The sequence below is a fragment of the Triturus cristatus genome, chromosome 2_1 (genome assembly GCF_964204655.1).
Source record: "Triturus cristatus chromosome 2_1, aTriCri1.1, whole genome shotgun sequence".
Lineage (NCBI taxonomy): Eukaryota > Metazoa > Chordata > Amphibia > Caudata > Salamandridae > Triturus > Triturus cristatus.
In genome coordinates this window covers 54,723,524-54,736,202 of record NC_140581.1, presented here as the reverse complement: position 1 = coordinate 54,736,202, position 12,679 = coordinate 54,723,524, and positions in this window count along the sequence as shown.

The window sequence follows — 12,679 nt, the reverse complement described above, 5'->3', positions numbered from 1 at the left end:
CTGGAGATCCAGCGGTGAAATTCTATGGCTGTGGTGTTGGTGTCGGTCGTGGTGCTGGGGGGGTCTTGGAGGAGGGTGGTGTTGAGGTGTTACTTTGTGACTTTGCTCCAGTTCCTTCGAGGGGGATGTGGGGCAGGCTTGGGTGCATTGGTGGTGTTGAAGGTGACGTGAACACAGTGGTGGTCTGTCCAGGGGGCTGGGTGGTATGGCTGAAGCCAGTGTTTGTCCCTCCTGCGAAGATGGGGTTGAGGGTGTGTCCAGCTCTGTGCGTGGGTGTGTTGACGAGCTGCTTCAGTTTGAGGTTGGTGAGGTTGTCCAGGAGAGTGGTGGAGTCGGGGGTCTTTGCAGTTGTCGAGGTGGAAGTTCAGGTCCCCAAGTAGAATGTAGTCAGTGGAGGTGATAGTGTGGGGTGCGATGAGCTCAGCGATGGTAGTTGCAGGGTGCAAGGTCCTGGTGGTCTGTAGATGAGGGTACTGCGTAGAGGGGTCCTGGGGCTGGTCTGGATCTGGAAGTGGAGGTGTTTAGTGTTGGAGTGGGGGTCACTCGTGCTCGAGGTGGAGAGTTGGAGGGGGTCTTGTGTGCAATGGCGAGTCCTCCTCCTGGGCGGTGGGGGCGGTCTTTACTCTCATCTTGTAGCCGTCGGGGATGGCAGTGGCGATGTTGGGGCCGGAGTTGGCGTTGGTCCTGGTTTCCATGAAGAATGCGTCGTCGGGCGAGAGGGTGTCAACCAAGTCCCAGATCTCTACAACGTGTCGGGAGCGCACGTTGAAGAGGATGCATGTCAGGGTTTTGGCGGTGCGTGCATCCGGCGGGCCTTCAGTGGATGAGGGGGCATTGGCGAAGGTGTAGGATTTGAGGCAGGTTCTGCCTGAGACCTGTTTGTGGCAGGTGTTCCGCAAGGATCTTTCGCAGTCAGTGCGTCTTCCGGGATTGAGTGAGTGGAGGGCGGTGGAGTTGTAACAGTGGGGCTTTGGAGGCCCAGGGTTCCTGGCGCTGGCCGCGGTTGGAACGCGGACGGCGCAGACAGGCTTGCCTTAGGTGCACCTTTGAACAGCTGCCATTAGGAAGGGAAAGGGGGAGGGATGATCAGCTGGGAGGCGGGATCGGTAGTGGAGGGGGTGGTACCGTAGGTGCAGTAGTGGTAGGGAAAATGAAGCGGGGAGACAAGCTTAGATTAGGGAAGCAGGGAGAGAAAAAAACACAGTAGATCACCACAACAATAGAGACACAATAATCTCGGACTGGCCACAGAGAATAAAACTACCATACAGAGAATAAAAATATCACACTCGGCCGAGGTGACTGGCATGCAGGGGGCTCGAACCCCTCTTAGGAGGAGGAGAGGAGGCTTTTACGGCAGAGGAATTGGCGCGGAGCTCCTGGGGAGAGAGTGTGTCCTCAACCAAGGTCAGAGGACTTACTCGCGCTCCCCCGCAGCGGCTGCCATTAAGAAGGGGCGGGGGAGGGAAGATCATCTAGGAGGTGGGATCAGCAGTGGAGGGGGCGGGCCACAGGTGCAGTAGCGGCGGGGAAAAGGAAGCGGGGAGACAAGCTTAGATTAGGGAAGCGGGGAAAAAAAACACAGTAGATCATCACAACAGTAAAGATACAACAATCTCGGACTGGCCACAGAGAATAAAATTACCACACAGATATAGGAGAGTAGGATCTGCTTCACATGCATGCCCCTACTTTTTGCTGGTGTTTCACTGTTTTTCGACTTTAGTCTGGCAGGGACCATGCTATTCAGGGCCCCAGCCTAGCTGCTTCCTCTCTAAATTGATTGCATGTACTTTAGGTACACTCCAGATTGGATTCTGGGGTACCCTTGTGAGTCCCTAGTATATAGTATACAATGCACCCAGGGCATAGATACCCCAGAGGCTTGAAGCATGTATTTTGCCACCCCTGGAAAGCCATGCAAAATGACACCATAAGTCTGCTACTGTAGCCTGGGTAAGGTGGTGCATGCACCCCGTACCGAGGTATAGGTTCACCGTACTTCACCTACCACTGCACATAGTAACCTATCAGTCACCCCTATGGCAGGCCTTATCAATCCTGAAGGCAGGGTGCTTGGTTATATGTGAGAGGGTTCCCAGGCATGAGCTGAGCCCCTCTGCAGCCTTCGGAATCTCTTCTCCGGGGTTGTCAGTGGTGCAGCCTGACCATATACTCTTAAGTGCATGATATCTTAAACGGTTAATGCTAACTTTGGACTGGCTGCACAGAAACATGTCATGTTTGGTGTCAAACACCTTGGAATCATACCCCCACATCTGTTCTTAATGTGAGGATATGAGCCCACCCTTCTAGAGGGAGAGACATGGCAGTACTGGTATACCCAGTAGAAATCTAATAGAGCCCTGGTATCACAAATGGATGCTGCAGCCACAGACACAAGTCTGGCCTCTTTCTGCCGACCGAAACTCCAGCAGTCGAGGCCTGGACAATAGGTTTCCTGTCAGAGGGAGGTGTAACCACCTCCCAGACAGGATGATGTGTATTCGGGCTGGGTGGGAGCACTCTCTGAGTGCTTTGAAGTCCTGCACTGAGAGCACATTTGGTCTCCCTGTGCAAAGTCTAGCTCAAACCGGTTCAGGGGCTTCCATTCCCTACTCTGGCATGGAACTGGACAAAGGAAATGGGTGTAGCCACCCCTCTTTCCAAACCCTCCCATAGGTGGGTCCCTAGAGCTAGTCCAACTTCTTCCTTAGGTTTAAGTAAGGAACTTCTGTAACCAGAGCTTTAGATATCCCTGGACGAAACTCTGAAGCTGAATCCTGGAACTTCAATGCTCTACTAAAGACTAGAGGACTGAAGAAATCACCCTTGGGGTCAAGGAGTGACTCCCCTGCTTGGCAGGCACCAACTAAGCATTTTGCCGGTATGCATTTCCGAAGCTCCCGCCGGGCTCCGAAGTATTTGCAGCCCTGGAAGAATATTTCCAGACATCTCAGAGGCTGACTCGAGTCCCCAGCAAAGCTGAGACCCGCAGTTCTTGTGAGTAGCATGGAACCGTGGGCCGCCATTTTGTGTTTCTACTTGAGGTCCCTTTGCGATCCCTGGCCCGCCAACTGGTGGGTCCCTGAAAGGGTAACTTTGATTTTCCTTGGGTTTCCCTGGTTGCTCCAGACGTGCCCTGACTCCCTATCAAGTGGTGAGTCTCCCAGACCTTGCTGGTCTGCACCGATGCATCTTTCTCCTTTCTGCGTGCGTTGCTGTTGCCAAGTCTTGTGTCCAATCCGGGCACCGATGCAGCAGCACGCGACATCCTTCATGGGACAGCACAAATCCACCTCCTGGTCATCCTCAATGCCTTTTGGTCCTCATGGCTGAAGAGTCAAGCTTCACCTCCTTCACCTGAAATCACCCGACATCGGTGGGCATCCGCCTATCGCTTTCCTGGTCACTGGCTAGTGACCCAGACTCTGACCCCTCTGCTTTCAGGTTCTTCTCGACTTCGATCCTGGCTTGGATCTCTTCGGACACTTCGCATCTTACCGGCAGCAGCACTTCTTTGCCAGCTCCCATTGAAATCGACGATGCGACCCGACACAATTTGAGACCTATGCACCTGGCTTCCCTGGGTGAGGTAACATGAGTACTCCGGTGCTCCTGTGGGTGTTGACCCTAGAACTTCCTATGTCCCAAAGGGTTTGGTCCTAACTCACTTCTAAGTATCCCTAATATTTAATAATCTAACCGCAAATTTCCCCATAGAAGCTAACGGGAGCTCCCGGCTGTGTTCACACACTGCACACGGCCCCCGTAGGTCCCCTTTGTCACTACCTTGGGTGGTTCCTTGGGGTCCGATCGATTCTACAGCCTCTAGGCCTTGTGTCTAGTTAAGTCATGGATTTTATACCACTGTTTTAGTAAATGGTTTGGCTCGCCCCTAGGGCCTGACATGTATTTGTGCTATTTTACTGTCATATTTGAAGTGTAACTTATGTGTTTTGACCTCTAGTAAAACCAAAGGGGATGATGGACGAAGTGTTGACGGAGTGCTCACCCCCAGTCAACTGATCTGGGTTTAATCCATCATCATTCTTTAACTCACTCCGCCACCCCAGTTCAGACATGCTCTGCTCTGATAATGCATGGGTTTGATTGATTCTACACACCTTATCCCTTTCTTAATCTTTGTGCTGTCTACCATTAGACCCCCTATTCTTTTATGTGTGTATAGTCTAATTATGGGGATTAGAATTTGGGCAGGTCTTTAAAAATATTTTCCCTTAGAACCTTTTTTCAGGTGGTAGTGTTGATGAACCTCATGGGTACATTCCAGCCCGAACTGCCAAGCCATGTCTTCCCTGGACTGGAAACAAGCATCCTGGGACTGCTTTCTGGCTAATCAGCCATAATCAGCCAGGCTAGCTTGAATCAAGTGGCAAATTAAGCAATTAACCCACGTCTGAGCATACCCTGCCAACTTAGGGCACACAAAGCAAAACCAAAGGGGATGATGGACGGAGTGTTGAACAATGCAAGCACTCACCCCCAGTCAACTGATCTGGGTTTAATCCATCATCATTCTTTAGCTCACTCCACCACCCCAGTTCAGACACGGCCATATGCAAATCAGTCTGACCCTGTGGGAACAGTCAAGCCCGAAATTGCTCATAAAGAGACTAGGAGGATGTGTTTAGAAATAAATACATATATTTTATATATATACCTGGTGTGATTGTCTTTCATTCAGCCACTCAAGAGATTATAGACTGGTAAAATGAGCTGCTTTACATTCCTTCAAGACTCAGGGTGAAGGCTGCTCCCCATAGCTGCCACTAGCATAGCTTTCAATAAAGGTTGCCTTTAACATATAACCAGTAAGGAGTTGTTTGGACTGGTTACAGGGTGCCCACTATAATTAGTGGACAGCATATACCAGGACAACTTCTCACATTGGTGTGCAGCGTGTGGGATTTCAGCTTGCTATTGTTTTACCAGATAATCTCAATTGAGTGACTAACTGAAAACCACTAAAGGTACCCTAGGAACATATAATACAAGCTTTAAAATACAGTAAGTTACAGTGAACTTAGAGTTGTGTGTTAAGGGCTTAGCACACCCTTTCTACAACTCAAGAGAGTTTAGTAGGCCACACTAGAGTAAGTAGTACAATACACCACACCTCATTAGTAATGTCTTCAAGGCCAGGAACCAGTGGGTCCCTGCCAGAAGCCAATGGGCTTCTGGTTTCCAAGTATGATAACCTCCCATTCATGGAACTTAGAGCATTATGCACAGCTAGGAAACTGAGGACAGCAAAAGTCCAACCACCCAGCATCTCATAGAGGTACTCAGGATGGATGATCTCAGAAGATCTATAGGGTCTGTAGGGGCATGCAGAGTGGTTGGGACAGCATGTGAGGAGGGACCTAGGGGTGAAAATCCCCATGACCTGACCTCTAATGCTGACCAGGAAGATGACAATGATCTTGACCTGGAAAATCCAGCTCCCCTGGAAGATCAGGGGGAGGGCCACACTAGCCCCCTCTTTGTCCCTCCTGGTAAAGTTGGTGGTGGGCCTAGAAGGTCTAGATCTTCCTCAGTGGAGTCTAACCATTCTGGATCATCTATAGGGACCTCTTTTTCTTCTCATAGGAGGGAAACCTCACAGGAGAGAAGGGAGAGACTGCTCAAGTATGAGGAAGCACAGCTTGAAATCAGAAGGAAGCAGGTAGCCCTAGATAAGGAGGCCCTAGAGCTCTACAGAGCTAGAAAGAAGTTGGGACTAGAGTCCCATGGTGACAGCAACATCCCTAGAGATAGGGAGAGGTCTCATGACCATAGAAACCTGAATACGAGTGTCCCTCCCTACCAGAATGTGAATGACATCCACAAATGGATAACTGCACTGGAAAGGGCCTGTAGAGTTCAAAGGGTCCCCCAGGATTATTATTATTATTATTATTAAAACTTATATAGCGCACAGCTACCCTGGGGCATCCCGGCGCTATGAACAGTGCATCAACCGTGGGGCCATGGAATAAAGATAGCGACTCACAGGGGAAACAGATGTGTTTTCAAGCCTCTGCGAAAACGCAGGGTACAGGTCTCAGCTCGGAGTTTTAATGGGAGGGAGTTCCAGAGCATTGCTGTATGCACAGAGAATCGCCTCCCTCCCGTGCGTGATCTTTTTACTCTCGGGACCTGGAGCAGACACCTCTGGTCAGACCTCAGTGCTCTATTCGCTTTATAAGGTACTACCAAGCTCCCTAAAAGAGGAGGCCCGCCGCCCTGGAATGTTTTATGGGCGATGGACAGTGCCTTGAACTGTACTCTCTCCCGCACCGGTAACCAGTGCAGTGCCTTGAGAGCGGGTCTGGCGGATTCTGTTCGGGGGATACCCATAAGGAGTCTAGCTGCCGCGTTTTGCACCTGCTGAAGCTTGTTAAAAGTCGATTCAGGGGCGCCCAGAAACAGACTGTTGCTGTAATCAAGGCGAGATGTTATCAAACCCTGAATCAACAACTTCCTTGATGGAAAAGGAAGAAGCGGAAGAATTTTCCGCGCAGCCCGCAGCAGGGCAAAACAGACTCCCGCAGTTCTTTTGGCGTGAGTTCTAAGGGAAAGATCTTGCTCCAGCCAGACTCCTAAGCTCTTGATCTCCTCTTTCATGGTTGGAAAGTCACCCATACAGCTTGGCCAACATGAAGGTGACAGTGGTGGCGCTTTGTTTCCAAGCAGCATGATCTCTGTTTTAGAGCCGTTCAGCTTCAGGGCTGAACTGCTCATCCAGGTGTGGACGTCCGCCAGACATGAGTACAACAAGTCAGGGTTCTCCACCAGTTGAGGAAGGGCGACCACAAGCTGAGTATCATCAGCATAGCTGATGATTTTGATGTTATAAGGGGTCACCACATCCTCCAGGGGGGCCATATAGACATTAAATAATGTCGGGCTCAGGGACGAGCCCTGCGGCACCCCCCACTGGAGAGAAATAGATGGAGACTTGTTGCTTCCTTCCCAGACCTGATAGGAACGGTCTTCCAGAAATGAGCAGAGCCATTTCAGGGCGACACCTGCCACACCCACCTTTGACAGCCGTTGGGTCAACACCTGATGGTCAACGGTGTCGAATGCCGCACTCAGATCCAGGAGGATCACTGCCACTGATCCTCCCGAATCTAAGATGCGCCTCGATTCCTCAACGACCGCCAGGAGGGCCGTGTCGGTGCCATGGCCGGGACGGAAGCCGGTCTGCGAGTCTCGGAGCAGACCATTTGACTCAAGAAAGTTGGACAGTCGATGGTTAGCAAGTTTCTCAGCAATTTTGCTGAGACCTGGCAACAGAGAAATGGGCCTAAAATTGGCCAGCTCAGCAGCGTCAAGGTTAGATTTTTTTAGAAGAGCCTTGACCACGGCTTTTTTCCAGGTGGGTGGCACCAGACCACGAGAGAAGGAGGCGTTGATCACGTTCGTAATGGGCCCAACCACAGCGAATGCCGCTTGTTTTAGGATTTTAAAAGGGACAGGGTCCATGGGGGAACCGCTTTTTATGGAAACTATAGCTTTTAATGTTTCACTTTCTGAAACTGGGCCGAACATGTCAAGGGAGAAAGGACACTCTTTTATCCCCACAGGGAGGGGTTCTTCTTGAATCCCATGAAATATAGCAACCTGGGGTAAAGAGTCTAGTATTTTTACTATTTTAGTGTGGAAAAAATTGGCCAACTCCTTACACCTCTCAGGGTCATGGGTGACTGCTGGCTCTGGAACTTTTAGCAGTTCTTGCACCACCTTAAAGGTCTCCCTGGAGGAGTTTGAGGCAAGTTGTATTCGCTCCTCAAAAAATTGTGCTTTTGCCAGGCGGAGGGCCGCTTTATAGGCTCTCATCGCTGTCCAGTAGTCCTTGCGCCTGGCCGCATCAAATTTCTTCCTCCAGGCCCTTTCCAGTTTCTTACATCCTTTCTTAAGCAGGCGGAGCTCAGCCGTGAACCAGGGGGCGGAACCCACTCGTTTCTCCCTCTTCTGTAGGGTTTTCACCGGTATGAAGCCATCAAGCGAGGCAGTCAACCATCGGTTGAGGTCAGCATCTCCTTGAATCGGGTCTGCCTCAGCTACGGGTTGTGAATTTGCCAGGGCCTGAGTCCAGTCACCGATCGGTAGTCTGGACCATATACGGTCCACCACCACCTCTTGAAATGTCGGTTTAGAGGGCAGATTGATTTGCCATTCCATCGACACTAAGAAGTGATCTGACCATGGGAGCGGAAGAGCTGGTCTGGCCCTCAGCCGAGGGATGTTCGAAAATACCGGATCCAGCAAATGGCCCTTCACGTGGGTGGCTCCTGTGTTGACTAACCGGAGCTCACAAGCAGATAGATCTGCTTTGAGGTCTGCCGCGATCATATCCGCAGTGTCCTCAAAGTGCAGGTTCAGGTCCCCTAGCACAATGAAGGAAGATGTGGATGTTGCCAAGAGGGTGACCGTTTCCATCACAGAGCTTACGAAGTTGCCGACCTTACCCGGGGGTCTATAAATCAGCAGGCCAGCCAATGTAACCGTTGGTGATACCTGTATGGAAAAGTGGCAACTCTCACAATCTGCCACCAATCCCCTCCAGACCCTGCAATTAAGGTTATCACGATAGATAACGGCAAGTCCACCCCCTCGTCCCTCAGATCTATCCAAATGACCAATAAGGTACCTTGGAGGGAGGGCAAGTACAATGTCCGCATCAGAACTAGAAGTAATCCACGTTTCCGACAGAAACAAGATGTCTAGTTCGTGCTCTTGAATAAGAATGTTAATTTCTACGGCATGACACGGAAGTGACCTGCAATTAAGCATGCCGCATAGTAAAGTACTTGTATCAGGAGGAGGATGAAGCAATGCGTCCAATCCTCGTGGGGGGAGTATCCACGCACCCAAGTTGGTAACAGGGTACTTTTCCGGGGGATTAATGCGTAATGCAAGTAACTCATCTCGTGAATAGATGATACGCAATAGTGGAGAGTTTGACATAGTACCCTGCCCTAAGCCCGTCTGAGCCCGGACGAGCCCAGACGGGCAGGACTCTGGCTGGACTCCGGCGTGGGTCCGGCAACTCCGCTGCGCATCTCCGCTGCGCATCGTCATAGCGAGCTTTAAGTAGGGCGTGGAGTCCGGTCTGCGAAACTAGTGCGCTGGCCGAGTGTCACCACGAGGAGTCCCTGCCTCACCCAAGATGGCGGACGCCGTTCTAAAGTGTGTCCAGAGAGCTAAGTGAGTCCGCTCCCAACAGCGGTGCTTATTATCTTTTATGTGGGGGTAAGCGCTATATATCAGGTCCGAAAACACAATTTGCACCGTAAATACGGAATAATATTAAAAAGCGCTAAGCGCTGCCAGAAATACCACCTAAAGTTTTAAAAGCGCGAGAGCGCTGACAAGTGTCGTGTGAGCGCGTCAAAGTCCTCCTGGAGCGTGGTACGAGTGCCTTAGTTCAAGGAGCAGTGGGAAGCAATCTTATGGCTCTCCTTTGCAGACAAAGGTAGAGATAAGCTCCTCACTGTTAGAGAGGAGGAGGCAGATGATTATAGCAGTCTGAAAAGTGCATTAATTGAAGGGTTTGGCCTAACCACTGAACAATACAGATAAAAGTTCAGGGATACCCAAAAGACACATAATCAAGACTATGTAGACTTTGTAGATTGTGCTACTAAGGCTCTGAATGGTTGGTTACTTACAGCAAAGTACATGACTTCCAATGATTGTACAATTTGATTATGAGCGAGAAGATCCTTAATAACTGTCAAAATCAGCTGTTGCACCAGGACCTGGTGAACTCAAATCTGACCTCTCCACAAGAGTTTGAAAAGAAGGCAGACAAGTGGGTCAGAACCAGGGTGAAGCAGAAGGTACAGAACCAAGGTGGTGAACCCAAGAAGCAAGATCCTAAAAACTCTTACAACGGGGGTGAGAATGCTAAAGACCAGATGTCTTCACAAGGTCCCCCCCAAAAAATCTTCTTCAGGTGGGGATTCACAGTCTAACAAGGGAAAAGCCAAAAAGAAACCATGGTGCAAAATCTGTAAGCAGAAAACTCACTGGACAAGTGACTGCACCAAGTCCAAAGAATCAACTCCAGCCACCATTGCCCCTAAGGCAACTGTTCCCCATAGTACAGCTACAATTGGTGGTGGTACTGTTCAGAATAAGGGTGTGGTAGCATTGACCCTGGGTTCTGAGATGGACTCTGACCTAGTCAGAGTTCCAACTCAGGCTGTCCTAGTCCTAGTCTGTGATGGAGGCATGGATATGTCCTCCTTTGTGAGTCCCAGTAATTTGGGCAAATACAGACAACAGCTTTGATAAATGGAAAAGAGGCTTTGGCATTCAGGGACACAGGAGCAAGTGTCACAATGGTGACAAAAGATCTTGTGGATCCTGGTCAGATTATACTTGGTGAAATGTACCAAGTGACCAATGCGAGCAATGTCAGAACAGACCATTCTCTGGCAGTTGTTAACTTCTCCTGGGGAGGGGTAACTGGCCTTAAGAAGGTTGTGGTAAGTGCAGACCTACCAGTACAATGCTTGCTTGGCAATGATCTAGAAACTTCAGCTTGGGCTGAAGTGGAGCTCCGGACACAAGCAGAAATGTTAGGGATCCCTGCTCATGCCTTTGCTGTGACTGGATAACAGGCCAAAATGTCTAACAAAGAACAGGCCCTGGGTTCTGGAAAATGGGCCAGGTGCCTCCCAAGAGGAGGAGCAGTAGGGTTAAGGCATTGCCTTCCAACCTGACTCAGAATACAGATCAGCCTCCTGAGGGAGATGATCTTGAGCCTGAAGAAGGAACTGTCCCAGACGAGCTTGAACCTGACCAGGTTGAGTTCTTGGGGACAGGGGCCCTTCCAGGTTAGATCTGAGCCAGGAGCAGAAAACCTGCCCCTCTCCTGAACCCCTCAGAAAGCAAGCTGCTGATGAGGCTGCCGGGAAGGCTAGTGGCACCCATAAGATTTATTGGGAAGATGGACTCCTTTACTCAGAGAGTAGAGAACCCAAACCTGGTGGATCCAGGAGGTTGGTTATACCTCTGAGGTTTAGGGGCTTCCTATTGACACTAGCCCATGATATCCTCCTAGCAGGAAACCTAGGCCAGAACAAGACTTGGGACAGAATTGTCCCTCACTTTCACTGGCTCCACATGTCTGAAGACACTAAGGAGTTTTGTCGCTCCTGTGTGACCTGCCAAGCCAGTGGCAAGGCAGATGGAACCACAAAGGTCCCCCTGATACCAATACCTGTGGTGGGGGTTCCCTTTGATATGGTTGGGATGTAGTGAAGACAGGGATTTATGTGCACACATTTCTATGTTAGCATAAGCGCTTTAGAAGGTAAACGCCGTGATGCCACTTTGTTGCTTTTGCACACAACACTACAGGTGGCTGTTATTACAAGTGGAACTGCTTGCTTGCTTTTTCTTCACATGAGAACGGTCTGTTGTTCACATTCCTAGATGTGCACTGTGACCTTAGTCTGAACACTGTGTGCAGAAACTGTCAAGGTCAAATAACAATGTATGCGGTTGAATTCAGGTGGATCGGCCCACGATCTAAACACAACAAGCACACAGCTGCAAACATCTGAAACTCAGGTGCCTTTAATATTGCATTTGCATGCATGATTCAGGCACTTGGAGAAAACCTTTCCAGACACAGAGAGTTGATCCTGTGATTCACCTAAGCTGATCTTTGAGGTATGGGGTTCCCCATTCAAACATAGAGACCTTCTATTAGTATATAAAACTAGCTTATTACCGAGGGGAAGGTGGTTCACAAGGCATTATGGGGCCTGTTTCCACTATCATTATAATATGATTTCTCCCTTCATTTTCTGTGGAATTGTAACAATGCTGATGGTTTTATTTCTAATCATTTGGCTGCTTATGTTAGCCAAAGTACTGCACCTTAAAGCACGTAGTTAAAAATAAACATTTTAAACTTTTCCGTGTCTCTGATTACTCTTGTTGTGGATTGATATGAGAATAATAACAAAAAGGTGTTTCTGCTTCCCACCATTCCTGAGAGTACTCTAAGTCGCTTGTTCTGGGTTGTCTAATCATTGGTAGCTTTGAGATGAGACGGAGAACGAATGAGACACTGATCGGATAGGGGTTCTGGGTACTGAGGTGAATTTTTTGGTACACCACAATTCACAGAGGTCCTGGTTTCCTGTGCATAGTTCTGTGCATGAGCTGAATCCCCGCAACACGGTGCCCAGCATTTTGGTCTTATGATTGAGACCACTTAGTAGTGCTTATATTTGTCCACAACACCTCACTCTTGTTTCCGGTTGACGGAAGTGACGGTTTAAACTAACCCTGGGCATAGTGGGCATAGTGGGGCTATGTGGAGCAGCGCGTAGTGTGCTCAAATCTACGCACACTTGCACGCTCCGCTTAGCCCCACTACGCGCCGCCCGCCTCCCGCCTCCCGCCCGCCCTCCTTTTAAAATAATGTAAACCATAATAGAAAAATTAAATATAATGCCTTACCTGCTGCACGGCATCTCCGGGGCTCCCTCTTCCTCGTTGACAACTTCTTTTCACAAATGCGCATGCGCGGACGCCCGTGCAATCGCATTTCTTGCGAGAAATACGCATGCGCGGGCTTCCACACATTTCTGTAAAGAAGTTATCGGAATGAGGAAGAGGGAGCCCCGGGACGCCGCGCTCCAGG